Genomic DNA, 21,181 nt, shown 5'->3' on the forward strand with positions numbered 1-21,181 from the left:
GCTTGCAAAACTAGTACCCCGTGAGCCTCTCTGTCTTCATGGTGCAGGCGTGACCAGTCCACTTAACAGAGGGCGAGAGTCTCCAGTACAGACCCAAGGCTGTTCACAGTGTCCTGCTGCATGGTTCCTTAGCAGAGCTGGCAGAATAAATCAGTGTAAAAGCCACTGTGCTAAGAGATTAAAGTCAAACAGGACCAGAGAGTAATGAAGTGTGTGCGGAGAGAGAAAGTGTGTGTGAGAAATGGAGAGAGTGTATGTGTGAGAGTGTGTGTGTGTGAGAGAGAGAGTGAAAGAGTGTGAGTGTGTGTGTGAGAGTGAAAGAGTGTGAGAGTGTGTGTGTGTGTGTGTGTGTGTGTGTGTGTGTGTTGTTCTAGATTGAGGAAGAGGCAGGAGTTAGTAGGTAAAGCTCCTAACTCCTGGGGATTAACACTGGGGGTGGACCCAGTTTGAAGCCAGAGTGCCAGAGGCTCAGCCACTCCTTAGTGGGAGCCCATTCATTAAGTCATAATTACTCTGAGAAGATCCACACAAAGGGCCTTCCCTGGTCTAGCACCTCTGGTCCATCAAGGTGCTGCTGTGTGCCCCCGGGGGATTGGGGGGGTGGTTACAGCAGCCAGGCAGGAGGTGACTAACAGTTACTATTATAATTCTCACATTTGGATAAGGCTTTTGCTTTTCAGAATGCTTTCAACCAGCGTCCCCTTGTAAAATCCTTACAAAGATCCTCCAGGGAGTTAGGAGAAGTGTAATTAGCTTCCTCTGAAAGGGATAGCAAAGCACTTGAGGGGTCAGGTGCCTTGTCCTGGGGCAGAGCTGGCTCTGCCACTGTTGTGAATACAGGAGCCATTGGCCCGGCTGAAGTCCCAGACCTGCAGTGAAAGCTGGCCTGATGCAGCTAGGAGTTACCAGTTATGAGCTGCACACCTTTAATCCCAGCATTCGGGAGCCAGAGGCAGGTGGATCGCTGAGTTTGAGGTCAGCCTGGTCTACAGAGTGAATTCCAGGACAGCCCGGGCTACACAGAGAAACCCTGTCTTGCAGGGAGACTATGGTGCCAATCACCCCAATTCACAACCCTCAGCTGGGTTATGCTCTTCCTTGGTTTCCTCTTCTGTCAAAAAGGTCTAATTCAGACACTTACATGGTTTTATGCCAGGTGTCCTGAGGGCCACTTGGCAGGAGCTGTTCACTATGGTTCTGAGTGTGATATAAATGGCTAGGGTCTCTGGCATATGATTATTCAAGTCGTTCATCACACACCTCCAGAGGCCAACCATATGCTAGTCTCTGGGAATGTGGGGAGGGGTTCACAGAGGTGAACTGTCTGTAGGGGAGCATGGCTAAGACTTTCAGAGCCGCAGAAACTCAAACTCCAAGTCTTGCCTTTTTATTGTTTATTAACTGAGTGAGCCAGGTAACCCCTTAGAGTACTGGGGGGCCGGTGGGGGGTAGCAATGGCATTGCACAGGTGAAACACATTAAAACGATAAAATAAGAACTGCAGAATGCCATCAAATATGGAAGTGCTGGGGAGATTGCTCGGGAAGTAAGTACTCGTGTGCAAGCATGAAGCCCAAGTGCTCATCACCAACACTCACATAAAAGCCCAGTGTGGTGGCACACATCTGTTAAGGCGGGCGCAGGAGGAGGTGAACCGCAGGAGCTCTCTGTCCAGCCAGTCTAGCTGAAACAAGCTCTAGGTTCAATGAGAGACCGTGCCTCAAAAACACAAGGTGGAGCGCAACAAGGAGAGGGCACTTAATAGATGGTGACCTTTGGCCTCTACATGCAAACACACACGCACACACCACAAGCACACGCAAACCATTGCATATACACTGATAGGTTGGCTGCTCCTGTTATCGTTGTCTTTACAGGACTTGGTGCTTTTCATGAGGCTGCTGTGTACATGCATCAAAACCAGGACTCCGCTATGCATTGGTATTGTTGCTTATTTTTAAAAAATATTTTTGGGGTTGGGAACTTAGCTCAGGGGTCGAAAATTGCCTAGCATGTGTAAGGTCCTGGGTTCCATCCCCAGCTCCAGTAAAAATAAAATAAAAATAGTTTTAAAATTATATTTCTTTATTTAACCGAATGAAGGGTCCAGTGCCACAGTGAGCACATGGAGGTCCGAGGAAAACTTGTGGAAATCGGTACATTTGCTTTACCATGCCGGTCCCGGGGATCGAACTCACACTTGGCAGGAAGCGCCTTCACCACCTTTACCACCGAGCCATCTCACTAGCCCAGGGCCTTGTTTTCTTCCGCAATCCTTTCCCACTCTGAAGCAGCCCACGTAGATGGAAGACACCCTGAGGACGCTGTGCAAGTGTGGAGAGAATTCACAGCTGGGAAAGCCCGTTAACTACTGCTACAAAGTTTTTTTTCTTTTTGAAAAGATATCTGGAAAGAAAATTCTGGCAAACGGCTGGGGGAGAGCCCCTCTGTCATCTCTGGAATTGAGCACAGGAAACCCCGCCCGAAGCCTCCCTTTCAGAGGCAGCCTGGAGAGGCAACCACAAGAAGGGCACTAAAATTATGCCTTTCGGAAATTCTGACTCACTCGCTGTGGGGCTGTTTGTGCAAGGCAAAAATGTCTCCCAAAAAGTGAAGTTCCCACCGTTCCCACCCCTTCTTCCTCTGTGGCGTGTCTCCACCAACACTCACGGGGAAGCTGGAACCCACTTCATGAACCCAGGGAGTTCTCCGGGTCCGCTACACACCGGCAGCTGCTTGGCCAGCCTCCTTGGCCACTCCTCCATTCTGTAGGTGTGATTTCCTATTTATGTGCTCAGCCTCCACAGAACGATTAAAGGGGAAAGCAGGGGTGGCTTTGCTAGTTTACACAGCCCCTTTGGATGAATGGGTAAACAGAGGCAAGAGGGGAGGAAAGAGGTGCCCTGTCCAGAAGTCCCAAGAGTGTCCGTGCTGTCCTGCAAATGTATGGTCCTATCTCTTGTCTCTTGTCTGGCTTTTCTCTCAGTGATGGATTATTCAATGGCTGCTGGCTAGGCACAGATGAAAAGCTCTCACTTGGGTGTCCGTTTTTTCTGGGGTACACTGGCAGAGAAGTCCTTCTCTTAGCATGGAAGAGCTGGTTCTCATCCCTACTCTACTGAGCGATTTTGTGGTATTGTTTTGTTTGTTTGTTTTTGTGTTTTGATTTTCAAGACAGGGTTTCTCTGTCTGTAGCCCTGGTTGTCTTGGAAATCACTATGTAGACCAGGCTGACCTCAAACTCACATCAGCCTGCCTCTGCTTCCAGAGTGCTAGGATCAAAGGTGTGTGCCACCACTGCCCAGCAGCGATTAAAAAAAAAAAAAAGCTTTGTTTCTGTCTTCCAGTTTTCCAAATCTTACTTTATTCTGCCCCTCTGGGGTCCTGATGGAGCCCACTGCCCTGGTAGGTTCAATTCTTTGGGTAAAATTGGCTTCTCTGTGGGCAGCTGCCGCTCAGCTACCTCTGAGCCCAGAACCCCATGAGACTAGAGTAGCAGTGTTTTTCCAGGCACACTCACTTGCCCTGCTTTTCTTTTGCGTGTTTTGGTTTGGTTTGTTCTTTAGTCTATGGTTTTGTGTCTGTTCTGCGGTGCTGGGGATCAGGCCTAGGGCCTCCGAGTGCTATGCAAGCACTCTGCTAACTGAACTATGTCCCCAGCCCTTGCCTTGATTTAAAAAGTGAGACTACTGTATGGGGCTTTGCGGGGCTGGATTCTAGAGTGACTGGGGTCTAGCCACATCACTTTGGACTTTTGGTCTTTTTAAAATATTCTTAGGTTTGGTTGGTTGGTTGGTCAGTTAGATGGTAGGTTGTTACTTTGTAGCCCTGGCTATCTTGGTTCCTCCTATGCAGCCCAAGCTAGTCTGGAATTTGTGGCAATCCACCTGCTTCAGTCTCCCAAGTGGTGGGATTACCGATATTCTTGGCAATTTATATGTGTGTGTGTGTTTCCTCCTAGTTGCCTTTGACCATCAACTTGACACACCCCAAAATAATCTAAGGGAATCTCAATTAAGAGATTGCCTCCATCAGATTGGTCTGTGGTCCTCTTCTTGATGGCAGCTCTGTGGGAGGTGCCATTCCCGGGCAGGTGGTCCTGGGTTGTGTTATGAAAGCTGGCTGAGCAGGAGCCAGTGAGAACAAGGTAATAAGCAGTGCTCCTCCATGGTCCCTGCCTCTGTTCCTTCTTGAGTTCCTGTCCTGAGATCTCTCAGTGACAGAACCTGATCTGGAAGTGTCAGCCAAATAAACCCTTTCCTCCCCAAGTTGTTTTTGGTCCTGGTGTTTATCACAACAACAGAAGCAAACTAGGACAGTTTTTTTTTTAAATTAACTTTTTAGGGTGTAGCTCAGCCAGCAAAGCACTTGCCTAGCATCTGTGATGCCCTGGGTTATATGCCCAGCGCTGAATAAAACAAGACATAGTGGCACATGCCTGTGTTCCAGTACTTGGAATTTAGAAGCAGGAGAATGAGAAATTCAAGATCATCCTTGGCTACATAGTGAGCTTGAAGCCCGCCCATCTTAAAATAAATAAAATGTTTAGTTAGTATACAAAGAATGGGTTTCATTGTAACACTTCTCTATATATATTTATACATTATATATGCATATTACATATATAATAAGTACACAATATTATACACATACACACACACATATATAATGCTTTGTTCTGATTCACCCTCCACCCCAACTCCTGCCTCCACTCTCTTGCTGGTCACTTTGTTATATCTAGTCTTTCTTTATATCAATAGCTCTTGAATAATGACACAGAGACTTTTTATTAATTATGAAAGTTTGGCCTTAGCTTAGGCTTATTCCCAACTAGCTCTTAAAACTTAAACTAACCCATTTACATTAGTCTTTGTCCTGCTACGTGGCTCATTACCTTTCCTAAATACCATATGCCCAACTTCCTCTGCTGGAGAATCTCCTGGCCCTCCTATTCTTTCCCAGAGTTCCTATCTCTCCCGGAAGTCCCACCTATTCTCTCCTGCCTAGCTATTGGCCATTCATCTCTTTATGAAACCAATCAGAAGGTGCTTTAGGCAGGTGAGGAAGGACAGAAACACATCTTCACACAATGTACAAAAAGATTATCCCAACACAAAGTTTTCCAGTCTGTGACATAAGGAAAGTGGAAAAGACCATCTCTAGTTTATTTTTACAACTTAAATAATTGTGAGAGGGGCCGGAGAGCTGGCTCATCTGTTAAGAGCACTGGCTGTTCTTCCAAGGGACCTGGGTTCAATTCCCAACACCAGCATGGAAGCTCACTACTGTCTGTAACTCCAGTTCCAGGGGATCTGACACCTTCACACAGGCATAAGTGCAGGAAAAATACCAATGCATGCAAAGTAAAAATGAATTATTTAAAAAATTAATTTAATAGTTGTGAGAATCTTGGGGCTGGAGAGATGGCTCAGTAATTAAGAGCACTGGCTACAGCCTGAGGGTGGTGGCACGCGCCTTTAATCTCAGCAGTCAGGAGGCAGTGGCAGGCAGATCTCTGTGAGTTCAAGGCCAGCCTGGTGTACAGAGTGAGATCCAGGATATCCAAATGTAGTATGAATCCTAATTGGTCTTAATAAAAACCTGGAGCCAGATTTCAGGGTAAATGCTGAAAGATCAGAGAGGCAGAGCAGCCAGCCACTAGATAGTTCATACTTTTACCCAATCCTCAGCCTGAAAGAGACTGAGCTCCCTTCTCATCCCACCTTATATTCCTTTTCTCTGCCCAGCCATATCACTTTCTGTCTCAACGTCCCTAGTGCTGGGATTAAAGGCGTGAGTGTGCCTCCCAAGTACTGGGAGCAAAGGCATGAAATTCCCAGTGCTGGGATTAAAGGTGTGTGCCACCACTGCCTGGCCTCTGATCTTCAGGCAAGCTTTATTTGTTAGAGCATACACAAAATACCGCCACAGCCAAAGCTACACAAAGAGCACTGGCTGGTTTTCCAGAGTGTCTGGGTTCTATTCTTACCACCCACATGGTGGCTCATAACCACATTTAACTCCAATTCCAGGGGATCTGATGTTCTTTTTGGCCTCCCTGGGCACCAGGCATGCATGGGGTATACAGACATACACACATAGGGAACATTTGTACATATAAAATTAAATTCTAAGAGGTGAGGATCTTGATTCTGTTAGACCAGCGGTTCTCAACATGTGGGTCACATTTCAAATATTCACCTTATGATTCATAACCGTAGCAAAATCACAGTTATGAAGCAGCAACGGAATAATTGTATGGTTGGGGAGGGGGTCACCACAACATGAGGAACTGTATTAAAGGGACGCAGCATTAGGAAGGTTGACAACCACTGTGTTAGACAAAAAACACAATTCTCTGTGACTAGACACTGTTACTGCTAAATTCCAAGTAAATAAAAAAATGCTAGCATATGACTGATAAACTATAATTCTGAAAACTGAAGGCCTTCTGGAAAAGGCTTCCTGTGCATCTCCTGGAGGGCAGCCAGAGATATGCTCTCTGATTCCACGGGCTTACCTTAAAGGTGTTTAACTGCATGCTTTACTTTGAGATAATTGTGCATTTACAAGTAGTTACACGAATTTTCATAGCTGCTGCCAGCATCTTGCAGAACAATGAGAGAGTCTCTCAGGGAGGGCCCTGAACCATCAAGACAAAGCATTCAGTCCCGAAAGCTGCCAGCCTGTCCGATCTGCTCCTTTTAAGTGCCAGAACCATCAACCCTCTTATTTCTGTAGCCTGTTTATTTGATGGTCATTTTAAGATGGTTTTCTATACCTCAGATCCTCTGGGTACAGTGGTGTAAGCCTGCAACCTCAGCATCCCAGAGGATGAGGCAAGAGAGGGTTTGGAGCTCAAGGCCAGCCTGAGCTACATAATGAAACTATGTCTCAGATAAGTACAGAATGTAACCTTTTAGAGTTGGCTTTTTCCACTCTTTGGTTTAAGCAGAGTAAATATCCCTCTTGCTGAGTCCTGGTCGATGGTATGCTGGTTTAATCATCTCCCTGTGGAAGAACATTGGTTGCTTCTGGCTCAGTGCTCTCTTGTGAAGCTGCCTTGAGTATTCCGCACATGCGCCTTCACATCTTCGGCTGTTTGGTATAGTCCCCATAGGCAACCCCACCCACTCTGTTCTTCCTAATTATTTATTCCTCCAGTGCACGAACTCGGGGGGGGGGGGATGTTTGGGCCAAGCTCTGAGTTGTGGAAATCCAATAAAAGCAAATTACATGTTCCTGCAGAGTGTGTGGGGGTAGCAACACCAGGGCACATGGGACAGTGGCTAGCAGCAAATGCCAGGCGGTGCTATATCACGGGCTCCTGGAAGAACCTAGAGACGGAAGAAGCAGGAGAAGGCCTGAGTGTCTGAGGCCAGGCCCTCTGGAGATTGAAGGTTCTGCATTAATCTCGGACGATGGAGGCTATTAAAGGTATTTTGCATTTATTAAGGGCTTACCAAGAGGCAAGCAATACTCCGATCCTTTGCCTGTATCTCTCTTCTTCTTGGTAGCCTTGATTGACATCTCACTTTACAAATGAGGGAGAAAATGACCCCTTGCCCATCATCACCCAGCTATCAAGTGCCTCATCAGAAATACAGCTGCAGGCAATTTTACCCCTTAATCGTTTTCTCACCTTATTTTATTTCCTTGCAACAAGGTCTATTCACTGGATCTGGAACTTCCCATTTCTGCTAGAGTAACTGGCCAGCAATCCTCTGAATCTGTCTGTCTCTGCTTCCTGGCAGGGGCTGCAGGTGCACAGTCATGACTGGCATTTTTACACAGTTGCTGGGGATTTGAACTCAGTTCCTCACGCTTGTGCAGCAAGCACTTTGCCCACGGAGCCATCTCCCCGCCCCTCTTAATCACTCCAATTCTTTATTATTTTTTATTTCATTATTTTTATTATTTTTTAAATTTTTATTTTTATTATGTATAGTGTTCTGCCTGCATGTATGCCTGCAGGCCAGAAGAGGGCACCAGATCTCATTACAGATGGTTGTGAGGCACCATGTGGTTGCTGGGAATTGAACTCAGGACCTCTGGAAGAGCAGCCAGTGCTCTTAACCTCTGAGCCATCTCTTGAGCCCCTCACTCTAATCCTTTAAAGAAATTTATTTATTTATTTATTTGTTTGTTTGTTTGTTTATTTTCGTTTTCTGTTTGCATGCATGTCTGCATCACTTGTGAGCCTGGTGCTCACAGAGGTCAGGAGAGGGTGTTGGATCCCTTGGAACTATAACAGAGGGTTGTAAGCTGCCATCTGAATACTGAGAAACAAACCCAGGTCTTCTGCAAGAGCAACAAGTGTTAACTGTAGAGGCATCTCTCCAGCCCTAAAGTTGATTTTTGTTTGTTTGTTTGTTTGTTTTTAAATTAGCGTCTCTGGGCATGCTGTGTATACAGGGCAGGTCGTGTATACAGTGACAGAGGAACTTTATGGGTTCATCTGTAACCTCCTTCCACCTTTATGTGGGTTCTAGGGACTGAACTCAGGTCACAGGCTTGTGTGGCAAGCACCTTTGCCGGCTGAACCATCTCACCAACCTCCTGATCACCTCCCAAATTCTGTGTGGTAGCCAGAGCAGAAGACCATCTTCTGGGTCATGAGTAAATTCCAATCTCTTTCTTAAGTTATATTCCGCACCGCGCTCTGTTTGGTCCAAAATGTTAAAGTTTGTTCTGGGTCAAGGTTATCGGTAAGATAAAATCCGCTGCGAAGAAACAGCGCTAGCTTTGGTAACACAGAGAAGTCACTTGATGGATCTGCTGCCTGGGAGCGCCGGCCAGGCGCACTACCTCATCTGCGCATGTGCAAGCCCAGATCCTCGGGTCGTGTTGAATTATCTGCCTGTGCAGCAGGAAAACAGAGCTTCGGGCTGATGGCACGGAGCACGCGGGGCCTCTGAGCCCGCCGCACGTAATGAATGTGGTTTTGTTTTCTCGGAATTGCTGCCTACCAGGAAAGTCACGTCCCTGCTCTGCTTTCTCCTTGGTGACTAAACACGCAACACGCGTTCACTGCGCTGAAGGTCGCCCACCCTCCGATCCTCGTCATTCATATTTAAACAGCAGCATACTGCCAACCTGGCCTGTTGGCTCGTTGCTTTTTCTTTTGAAATCCACATGCAGCCTTCATGATATCAATGTTTCCAGCCCTGGGGTGATTGGCAGAGCAAAAACCTCCCAGGATCAAAGTCTCCTGACTGGGTTCCTCTCTGGGCCTGACACCCCCAGCAGGCTGAGCAGAGCCAGATGTCTTATCTCCCAGGCCCCCCACACCCATGAAAGGGATCACCAATTCTTCCTGTCTTCCCAGTGACAGCTGTCAAGAGGATCATGCAGAACATGATTGTAAAAAACGTGCCATGAATTTGAAGATCTGCCCGAATGTGTCCTGCAATAATACACCGAATGCTGGCTCAGAACCTTGACACAGAAACCAACTCAGGAGGGGCTGCCTGTGAGGAAAGGGCTCTACTCGGTGGGAAAGGGAGGGGTTTGGCGTCTGCTCCCTGAGGACACAATTTTCAAAGTCGCTGGAGTGTTCTCTCTGTTTTTTGAACCAGCGATCATGTTAGAAGCTGTGCGATAGGCGGGGTGCCCAGGAAGCCGAGGGAGGCCCCAGAGCCCAGCCCTGGCTGACTTCCAGAGGCGTGGCCTTGGCATCCAAGCCAGGGCAGCAGAGCTCAGGCAGACATTTGTGCCACTTCGATGCGTCCAGAGACAAACAGGTACTCTGCCTTTCGATGAAGGCCTGCATTTGGGGGTGGGGGGGCTGTTGATGTTCCCTGCTAGAAGGAGGAGGAGCTGGGAAGAGATTCCTGCCATTCCTTCTTATACCTCCCTGCCAGTTGTGATAAGGAGTCGAAAGAGTACATCCAATGTGGAAGGTTAATTGAAGGGGCGGGGAGACACCATGTACGCAGCTATGGGGAAGTTGTCATCCACGCTGGGGTGAGACTTTATGACGCTGTGGTTGTTTGGGGTCACCCAGGCCTATGAAGAACCCCTCAGCCATGCTTGTTAAGTAAGCCCAGAAAACTCATTGGTTCCCCCAAAGTATTTTTCGGTGGAATCATGCTTTGACCCCTCACCGGTGCCCTATGGGGTGAACAGACGTTTGTCCATATCTCCTGGAAGTGTTCATTCAACAATGGCCCAAATACATTATGGGTAAAACTGTCAAAGAATTAAAACAGAGCTTAAAAAGGAAAACCTATTTTTTTTATGACACTTGATCTCTCTCTCTCTCTCTCTCTTTCTCTCTCTCTCTCTCTCTGGTATATTCACATGTGTGTACGTGCACATGCACGTGGAGGCCAAAGGTCAACATTGGATGTCTTCCTCAATCGCTCCCCATCTTCCTTTTTGAGGCAGGGTCTCTCTCTGAATCTGGAGCTCATCAGTTGGTTAGTCTGCTGGCCAGCAAGCTCTAGGGAACCTTCCGTCTGTGCTCTCCCCGCACTAGGGTCCTGGATCATGCTGCTGTGCCCAGCATTTTATTTGCATGCTGAGTATTGAACTCAGGTCCTCACATTTGCATGGCTAGCAGTCTACCCAGTGGGCCATCTCTCCAACTTCATCTTGACCATGATTCTTGATGTTCTGGGACCCTTCCTGAATAGAGAAGACCAAGTGTCACTGTAGCAGCCTAGTTCCATGAAACCTTCGAATCTTGCTGCTGCTGATTGACACCTGACCCAGACAGAAGACATGCTTTCCAAGTGATTGCTGCAAGCCCTTGCAACTGCAACTGCCCAAGACTTAAGACCTTTGATTCTAAATTTCCTCTTTGATGGTGGAGTGGGTACACAGAGAGAAAGAGCAAGTACTTCCTGATTTGGTGAAAAGTCATGGTCAGCAGGCAGAAACAAGCCCTGTAGAAAGCCAATGGAGATGCAAACAGAAGGTCCTCCCATCCCAGTGGCCCTGGACAGCAAAGGTCTTGCAAGCACTATGCAAAAGGGCTAGCCACCGGCTTCCGCAGTTGAGGCAACTTCTTCGATCTCATGCAAATTCTTGCTTGTCATTGACATATATGATGTATGTGATATATGCTGATACGTGATATATCCTGAGACCTCTGATTACTTCACAAGCTCTCCAGATGGCCTAGAACACAGGGTCACACACAGGCCCACTCACAGCTAAAAAACAGGTGGCAATTTCCCCCCCAACTCTTTCCCAAGTTCCTGAAAGGGCAACTGGCACCTGCGGTCAGGAATCACCCCCAGCTCACACTTCCCTCACTGCCCAAAGCAGGAAGCCTGGATCCTCACCTGGCCTCTCTGTGGCATGGACATTCTCCATCACTGTCCTCTCCTTCCTCCTTTTCAATCTTCTTCGTGGCTGTCCCTCCGATACTACACAGACCCAGGGCTCTTCTCTCGTCTGGCCTTTCTCTCTCCAGGCCCACACCTACCTTTGTTATTGGTCAAAAGTTACTTTATTGTAGAGGCAATCATGGAAAAATCTCTTCTTTCAGTTGTAGCCTGATGATTTAGACATCCCACAGGTGTGCTAAGAACTATGAAGTCTTAAGTAATCCATGGTCTCTCTTGTGATGGTCTGTCCTCCTCACATGCTCCCCCAAATCAGTAAGGACCAGCAGGGCTGAGCAGAAACCCCTCCAACCAGCCAATCACCGAGCAGTGCCCTTTCTTTCTCCAGAGTTTTCAGCTCTTCTCCCACAGGTGCCACCACAGGTGTCCCACAGGTGAGACCAGAATGGCTCCACCTTACCAGTCACCTAACTGATGCTCTGTGGGTTCAGCAGCCTCCAGTCCATGCTCAGAGTTCCTACCAGGTGCTCTCCTGACTGGGCAGACAGAGGCTTTCTGGGATCTTCCCTCCTAAGGAAGGCTCTCCATCACACACACACACACACACACACACACACACACACACACACACACACACACACACAGCCATTCCACATTTTTGCATCTCTTAAGAAAAGTACTGCCTTCCCTTAGAGTACTCTGAGGGCTATGTCCCCACCCTGGTTGTTTCCTCTTTCTGGAATTTTCCTCCCTCTTACATGGGGGCTCTATTGAGTTACAATCTCAGTGCCACCCTCTGGGCTTTTCTGGCTCCCGAGGTCCTTTGTCATGTCCCCTCAAATCCACTCCTGCCAACTCTTAGTGGCATTCTTGCATGTCTCGTTACAGGACTGTGAGGGGCTTGGGAGTGTAGGTTTCCTCCTGAGGCCCTGTGTAGCATGACAGCAGGAGCTAGGGCGCTAGGAGCTGAAGTGAGGGCCTTGTGCACACAAAGCAAGTGCCTTACCCCAAACGCAAACGCACTATTTTTCTCTACGACATCTATGATCAGCATCACACCCCTCACTTAGAAGCTTTGTTGTTTCCCACAGTCTCAGTTACCCACAATCAATCAAGTTCCAAATGTATTAAATAGAAAACTCCAAAAGTCCATTCCTGAGTTTTAAATTGAGCTCATCCTCAGCAACATGCTGCTACTCATCACCCCACTCTGTCCTGCTGGGAAAGTCAACCATCCTTGTTCAGTGTATCCACACTGTATATGCTACCTGCCTGGGAGCCATTTGGCTGTGTTGGCCATCAGGTCTCCTGTTGTGTATTCCAATACTTGTGTTCTCGTCTCCCTATTGTACTTGTGGCTTCAGAGTGCAGGGGATGTTGGTGACTTGGATATGCCAAAGAGAAGCTATGGAGTTCTTTCTTTCTGGGAGAAGGTAAAAGTGCATTGACCAAGGTCACAGAACTTTCCTTACAGCACTGCTACGACTGTCCTGTTACTATTATTGTAGCCATTGTTCTTTCTTACTTCGGTTAATTTATAAGTTGATTTTTATCATAGGTTAAATATGTTTATGTAAAAACACAATATTTATAGGGTCTAAAGCTACTTGTGGTCTCAGGCATCTGCTGGGAATCTTGGGAAAGGGGCTACTATATGAGTTTCATACTTTGGGACTTGCTAAGATACTGTCCTGAATTGTTGACTGTGTCTCGTGTTCTTTATGTTAGAATTATGCATGGAGCAGACCTTAAGGACTAGGGTTAGTGTGAAGGCACCAGGGGACACAACAAATCCTGTCTGGGAACTCCCGGCTGGTGAGTAAGGCACGGTGAATAAATAATAGAACGAGAACACACACATCTGTGAAGTGGGGCCAAGCAGCCATCGAGTGTCAGGCTTGTGTTGTCTCAACAAACCCAGTATGTGGTTCGTCAGGAAAAGGACTCTATGCCTGTATCACTCAACTTTGCGGCCCCCCCCGCCCCCCCCCCCCGCCCCCCGCACCCGTGCGCGATGGACAGTATCCCAAGGTGCTGACCACGGACTGGTAGGAGGGCTGTCCTAGCATCGTGGAGGGAGAACGCATCCATGCCCTTGGAGTTTGTTTGCTCATTGAAACAGGGTCCCTAGTCAGCCCAGGCAGGCCAGTAACTCATGATTCTCCTTGTTTATGCCTAATGCTTCCAGAATGTTCCTTTTTGTTTTGGTTTGGCTGAGTGAAGTAGAAATGGGTCTCACGTATTTCAGCCTGGCTGGAATTCATTAAATAACCAAGATGACCTTGAATTTCTGGTCTTTCTGCCTCTGCCAGCTGATGGCTGGGATTACAGGCATGCACCATCACACTGCATTTCATCAGTGTTGGGGGCTGAACTCAGAACTTCTTGCATGCTAAATAAGCACTGTCCCAACTGAGCCTTTAAAAATCCCAGAATATCTGCCAGCTTTTCAAATCCCCCATTGACCTGTCAGTCAGCTGTTACACGGGCCACTTTGCAACACTAATAGAAAGCATGTGAGTTAGCCACCCCATAGGGTAAGGACTTGCACTGGGGGAGAAGCGCAGATCTGGGCCACTTCACTTGAGTCCCAGACTCCATTTGCAGCGCGGCTCCAGCTTCTGCAAGGATGACAGAGTAGTGCCCCCTGCTGGCCCTTCAGGGTAAGATAGAGACTCAATAAAATGCCCAGTTCCCCCGCTCTGCCTCCCAAACAAAACAAAACAAAACAAAGAGACTCTGAAAGATTTTTCTTTTTCCCCACAAGCAACAATTTCTTGAGAAGAATCTTATAAGAGCAATGAGTAGTACTGCACACCTTTAATGCCAGCATTGAGGCAGGAGGATGAGGTCAGTTCCAAGGCAGGGTGTGGTGGAGCACTGGATGGCCACAGGATCTTATTGGCTTCCCTAGATGGCCTAGCACAAGTATGAATTATCTCAGGGCTGCAGCTGTGATAATGTGAGGACAGATGCATGGGTGGATGGGAGTGTTGGGGTAGAACTAACTTGAAAAACCAAGGCTGCATGAAAAAGGTTATAAGCAGGCCAGGTCTCGGTCCATACAGGGAAGGACTGTATAAATTAACAAAATGTTAACTTCACCTCAAGACAATAAAACTGCACAATTTGCCAGTGAGGCCTATGCAAAAAAGCTTCCTCTTTTACATAAAAAAAAATAGCTTTTCATTAAAACCCCCTGGAATTTGGTATCTTTTTTTTTTTTTAAATGCACATCGGGGTTTTGCCTGCATGTATGTTTGTGTGAGGATGCCAGATCCCCTGGAACTGGAGTTACACACAGTTGTGAACTGCCATGTGGGTGCTGGGCATTGAACCTGGGTCATTTGGAAGAGCAGTCAGCGCTCTTAACCACTGAGCGATCCCTCCATCCCAGAATTTGGTCTCTTACTGGGCCATACTTTCAAAAATACATGTAGAATAAGCAAGTGACATTCTTCTGCTAAAAAGGCAGAAAAACAAATGGTTTCAAAACCCTTTTCCCAATTTTCTTCTGAAAAGAAGAATGAAAAGTTATGTCTCTCCCCATTTCTAACAGGGACCACCAAACCCTGGGGTGACTTCTCTTTCTGGGTTGGGGGAATCCTGTGTGCAGTGGGCTTTCTGATAGTAATGTTCTGAAGGCATGAACAGATCAAGCCTCAAAGGTCTGGGAAGTGTCGGGTGAAATTGTGACTCAGCAGGAGCCAGAGGCTCCCCAGTGTTCTTGTGGCTGGGATTATCTGAGGGGCCTCGGGCCTAGTGACACTGACTGGCTCCTTACTTATTATGTTGGGGTCTTGGTGTCTCCTCCAAAGTCCCTGGGAGGTGGTCTGCATGACAGAAACTATTTTCTGTTAAAAACCCAAAGCAAGGGCTGGAGAGATGGCTCAGAGGTTAAGAGCACTGCTTGTTCTTCCAAAGGTCCTGAGTTCAATTCCCAGCAACCACATGATGGCTCACAACCATCTGTAGTGAGATCTGGTGCCCTCTTCTGGCCTGCAGGCACACATGCAGACAGAACACTGTATACATAAATAAATAAATCTTTTTTTTTTTTGTGATTTTTTTTTTGGGGATATATATTTTTTATTTTACAATATCATTCAGTTCTACATATCAGCCATGGGTTCCCCTATTCTCCCCCCTCCCACGCCCTCCCCTTACCCCCAGCCCACCCTCCATTCCCACCTCCTCCAGGACAAGTCCTCCCCCGAGGACTGTGATTAACTTGGTAGATTCAGTCCAGGGAGGTCCAGTCCCTTCCTCCCAGACTAAGCCAAGTGTCCCTGCATAAGTTCCAGGTTTCAGACAGCCAATTCATGCAATGAGCACAGGACTTGGTCCACTGCCTAGATGCCTCCCAAACTGATCAAGCCAATCAACTGTCTCACCTATTCAGAGGGCCTGATCCAGCTGGGAGCCCCTCAGTCTTTGGTTCATAGTTCATGTGTTTCCATTCATTTGGCTATTTTTTTTCAATAATTGAGTAAAACTGAAATTTATTATATGCCACAGTCATCCTAGGGACCTCCATGCTATATATATAGCCTCTATGGTTCTATGGGCTGTGGTCTAATTGTTCTTTATTTTATATCTAGAATCCACCAATGAGTGAGTACATACCATAACTGTCTTTCTGGGTTTGGGTTACCTCACTCAGGATGATTTTTTCTAGTTCCATCCATTTGCCTGCAAATTTCATGCTTTCATTGTTTTTCTCTGCTGAGTAGTACTCCATTGTGTATATGTACCACATTTTTTTTCATCCATTCTTCTGTTGATGGGCATCTAGGTTGTTTCCAGGTTCTGGCTATTACAAATAGTGCTGCTATGAACATAGCTGAGCATGTATCTTTATGGTATAAATCAGCATTCCTTGGGTAGATGCCCAAGAGTGGGATGGCTGGGTCTTGAGGTAGTTCGATTCCTAATTTTCTGAGAAACCGCCATACTGATTTCCACAGTGATTGTACAAGTTTACATTCCCACCAACAGTGGAGGAGTGTTCCCTTTGCTCCACATCCTCTCCAACATTGGTTGTCATTGGTGTTTTTGATCGTAGCCATTCTAACAGGTGTAAGGTGGTATCTCAGAGTCGTTTTGATTTGCATTTCTCTGATGATTAAGGATGTTGAGCATTTCTTTAAATGTCTTTCAGCCATTTGTAGTTCTTGTTTTGTGAATTCTCTGTTTAGCTCTTTAGCCCATTTTTTAATTGGACTGTTCAGTGCTTTGATGTCTAGTTTCTTGAGTTCTTTATATATTGTGGAGATCAATCCTCTGTCAGATGTGGGGTTGGTGAAGATCTTTTCCCAATCTGTTGGCTGTCTTTTTGTCTTATTGACTGTGTCTTTTGCCCTGCAAAAGCTTCTCAGTTTCGAGAGGTCCCATTTATTAATGGTTGTGCTCAGGGTCTGTGCTGTCGGTGTTTTATTTAGGAAATGGTCTCCGGTGCCAATGCGTTCAAGAGTGCTTCCTATTTTCTTTTCTATTAAGTTTAGTGTAACTGGATTTATGTTTAGGTCTTTGATCCACTTGGACTTGAGTTTTGTGCATGGTGACAGATATGGATCTATTTGTAATCTTTTACATATTGACATCCAGTTATGCCAGCACCATTTGTTGAAGATACTTTCTTTGTTCCATTGTATAGTTTTGGCTCCTTTGTCAAAAACCAGGTGTTCATATGTGCATGGATTAATGTCAGGGTCTTCAATTCGATTCCATTGGTCCGTATGTCTGTTTTTATACCAGTACCAAGCTGTTTTTATTACTATAGCTCTATAGTAGAGTTTGAGGTCCGGGATGGTGATGCCTCCAAGGGTTGCTTTATCGTATAGGATTCTTTTAGCTATCCTGGGTCTTTTGTTTTTCCATATAAAGTTGAGTATTTTTCTCTCCAAGTCTGTGAAGAATTGTGTTGGGATTTTGATGGGGATTGCATTGAATCTGTAGATTGCTTTTGGTAAGATTGCCATTTTTACTATGTTAATCCTACCTATCCATGAGCATGGGAGATCCTTCCATTTTCTGATATCTTCTTCAATTTCTTTCTTTAGAGGTTTAAAGTTCTTATCAAAAAGGTCTTTCACTTGTTTAGTTAGTGTTATCCCAAGGTATTTTATATTATTTGTGGCTATTGTAAAGGGTGATGTTTCTCTGACTTCTTTCTCAGCCCTTTTATCATTTGTGTATAGGAGGGCTACTGATTTTTTTGAGTTGATCTTGTATCCTGCCACTTTACTGAAGGAGTTTATCAGCTGTAGAAGTTCCCTGGTAGAGTTTTTGGGGTCACTTATGTATACTATCATATCATCTGCAAATAGTGAAAGTTTGACTTCTTCCTTGCCAATTTGTATCCCTTTGATCTCCTTTTGTTGTCTTATTGCTCTAGCTAGAACTTCTAGTACTATATTGAATAAATATGGGGAGAGTGGACAGCCTTGTCTTGTTCCTGAATTTAGTGGTATCGCTTTGAGTTTCTCTCCATTTAATTTGATGTTTGCTGTTGGCTTGCTATAAATTGTTTTTATTATGTTTAGAAATGTTCCTTGTATTCCTAATCTTTCTAAGACCTTTATCATGAAGGGGTGTTGGATTTTGTCAAAGGCTTTTTCAGCATCTAAGGAGATGATCATGTGGTTTTTTTCTTTCAGTTTGTTTATATGGTGTATTACATTGACTGATTTCCGTATGTTGAACCATCCTTGCATCCCTGGGATGAATCCTACTTGGTCGTGATGGATGATTGTTTTGATGTATTCTTGGATTCGGTTTGCCAATATTTTGTTGAGTATTTTTGCATCAATGTTCATGGGGGAGATTGGTCTGTAGTTCTCTTTCTTTGTTGCATCTTTGTGTGGTTTGGGTATGAGGGTAATTGTAGCCTCAAAAAAAGAGTTTGGTAGTGTTCCTTCTGTTTCTATTGTGTGGAACACTTTGAAGAGGATTGGTATTAGTTCTTCTTTGAAAGTCTGGTAGAATTCTGCACTGAAACCATCTGGTCCTGGGCTTTTTTTGGTTGGGAGACTTTTGATGACTGTTTCTATTTCTTTAGGGCTTATTGGTCTATTTAAATGGTTTATCTGGTCTTGATTTAATTTTGGTATGTGGTATTTATCCAGAAAATAAACAAAACAAAAACCACTTAAAAAAAAAAAAAAAAAGCCAAAGCAAGCCAGGCGGTGGTGGCGCACACCTTTAATCCCAGCACTCGGGAGGCAGAGCCAGGCAGATCTCTGTGAGTTCGAGGCCAGCCTGGGCTACCAAGTGAGTTCCAGGAAAGGCGCAAAGCTACATAGAGAAACCCTGTCTCGAACCCCCCCCCCAAAAAAAAGCCAAAGCAAACCCCAAACAACAAATAGCACTGCACATTAAACAGGCCACAGGGGAAAAGAAGAAAACTGGGGGAGTCAATTCACTTCCTCCACCATGTATGTGGGACCTGGTGATTGAACTCAGGTCATCAAGCTTGGTCGCAGGCCCTTTTACCCACTGAGCCAGCTTGCCAGCCCACCATTTAACTCTTAATTCAACTTTACAGGAAACCTTTCCTGTGTTTTCTTTTAGACTTGGTGTACAGGAAGTTTCTCAATAAAACGAAGTCCGACAGTACAACGTTAAAGACATATTGGCTGGCTGCGGTTCACAACCTGTAACTCCAGCACTTAGGAGGCTGGGACAGGAAGACTGTGTGAGCTCAAGGTCAGTGTGAAACCCTGTCTCAATAAATAAATCTATACATAAAATAAAGGCACTAGCCAACGAGTTCCGTCCTTGGTATAAGAAGAAGCATGAGGACAAAGGGGCAGGAGCACACTTTTAGAGGTGAAAAACCATGGTTCCGATTTTTTCATTAGAGGTATGACAGTACACACCTATAACCTTTCTGGCACATGGAGGCAGAAACAGCAAAGTCACTGCAAGCTCAAAGCTAACCCGGGCTACAGAGACCCTGTCTAAAAAACCAAAAAGATTTCATTAGTTCATTAGTCTTTGGTGTAAAATTATCATCACAAAGTTATAAACTGTAAATATTGCAATCTTATGTAGAAATGCAGTATAAATACTGTACGCATGAGCTTGCAAGTCAGCAGAGATCACTTAGTATTCTGCAGGACTTTCTGGTGTTGTTATAATTCAGCAGGAATATAAAAATAGAATATGAAAGTATCAAAATCCTACTGCCTGCACTCTCCTTTCTTTCTGAAGGGCCAGCTTCAACTTCAAGTCCTCTGGCTTCAGTCCTGAGTGCTGGTGCTGGATGATGGGCACACCCTGCCACATCTGTATCCTAGCCTTAGCAAGATTCAACCAGATCTGTGTACACAAAAGCTGTTTGAAGGACAAACCCCACAATATATACACAGGACAAAATCACACTGAGGCAACTGTTCAGGAGCTGAGGGGCACAGCAGATCACCCTACAACTGCATAACACTCAGACAAAGCTTGAAATACACACAACCTTCAGTGGTTGTCACAGCTACATTCTCCAAAAACACAAGGAGAGAAAACAGCGTAGGAAAATTCAAGGATGAAAACTCAAGTACTCAGTATGTGTAGGACTAGGACCCAGGACCACACCCCCACACTCCCAATCCCAGGACAGCACTCAGGCCCTTCATAACGCCCAGCTTCATGGTCTATTCTAGAGAGACCTACAAAATTGTAGCACACCATCCATCTCCACTTCTGCTGTAACCTGGGTACAGACAGGCAAGGAAACCCTGTGTGCCTGGCAGAGTCCTGTTCCGATGGAGGTAATGGGCCAACCCCAAAGTCGGAGAAGTAGTTATAAAGGCAGCCACTACAGGATATGGCAAGAACACATCTGTAATCCCAGCACTCAGGAGGCTGAGGCAGGGGGATCTCAGGTTTCAGGACAGACTAGGCTCTGATGGCAAAGTTGTTCAAAGCATGTAATGAAAATTAAACCAAAATACATGCCTTGCTGAGAATAAAGGGAGCCAAACCCAAAGGGCATTTCTAGCTACTTTGGGGGTGAGAAGATGCCCTGGCAGGGGAGGCTCTGCCTGGGTTTCCACAGTTTTAGGTTTTGTCAGGACATCAGGTTAATGGGAGGTTTGGGGAGAATGATGCTCTCAGGTGATGGGATGATAGAGTTACGTGTCTCACAGGGATGGGCCGGGGTTCAGCTCAGCTTGTGGGTTTCTGGGTCCCAAGAGCCATCGATGGTGTAGGGATGTTTGGTGGCTCCACCCCTGTAACCCAAGCAGCCACTTTTCTCCCAGGGCAGCACCTTCAAAGCTCTGGGCAGCCGGGCCAGGCACACCTGTATCACCTGGTCTTGTGACCCCCTCCCCTTCTAAGTTTGTGTTTAATGTGTCTGAGCGTTTTGCCCGCATGCACATCCGTGTGCATGTGTGCAGTGCCTAGAGACACCAGAAGAGGGTGCCGGAGTCCCTGGAATCACATTTATAGACGGTTGTGAGGAACAATGTGGGTGGGTGCTGGGAACAGAACTCTAGAACCTCTAGAACAGTCTGTGCTCTAACCGCTGAGCCATCTCTCCAGTCCAGCTCCCCCCATAACAGCTGGTTACTGTAAAGAACACAGGATGGGGGCACTAGGTGTGAAAGATGGAAAGGGAACAGTGCCCACTCAGCTCCGGAATCCCCATGTGGCTGGTTTGGGGCTGAGATACAGGAAGATTCATCAGTTTTCACTGGCTTCATGGTGCTTTGGGGAGGTGGGTGCTAAGCAGGGTTTTACCAACTATAGCAAAGCCACATCTGTATGCGGGGAGGAGACTGTTAGGATGCCCGAGCCAACGTGTTCCCAGGGTGTATTTTGGGGTCTAATAAACCTAAATCCTGGGGCTCTTCAAAGTAAACTTCCATCTCACTTCCCCACTAAGGATC

At 46.2% G+C, this 21,181-nt stretch overlaps 1 long non-coding RNA gene across 1 annotated transcript; it reads left to right on the plus strand.

The window, feature by feature from the left end:
• Window positions 1–7,198: 7,198 nt before the first annotated feature.
• Window positions 7,199–10,227, plus strand: LOC143268485 (uncharacterized). Its single transcript, XR_013044483.1, has 2 exons — window positions 7,199–7,437; window positions 9,329–10,227. It is a non-coding gene; the product is annotated as an uncharacterized LOC143268485 (long non-coding RNA).
• The last annotated feature ends 10,954 nt before the right edge of the window (window positions 10,228–21,181 follow it).

The sequence above is a fragment of the Peromyscus maniculatus genome, chromosome 14, assembly GCF_049852395.1.
Source record: "Peromyscus maniculatus bairdii isolate BWxNUB_F1_BW_parent chromosome 14, HU_Pman_BW_mat_3.1, whole genome shotgun sequence".
Taxonomy (NCBI): domain Eukaryota; kingdom Metazoa; phylum Chordata; class Mammalia; order Rodentia; family Cricetidae; genus Peromyscus; species Peromyscus maniculatus.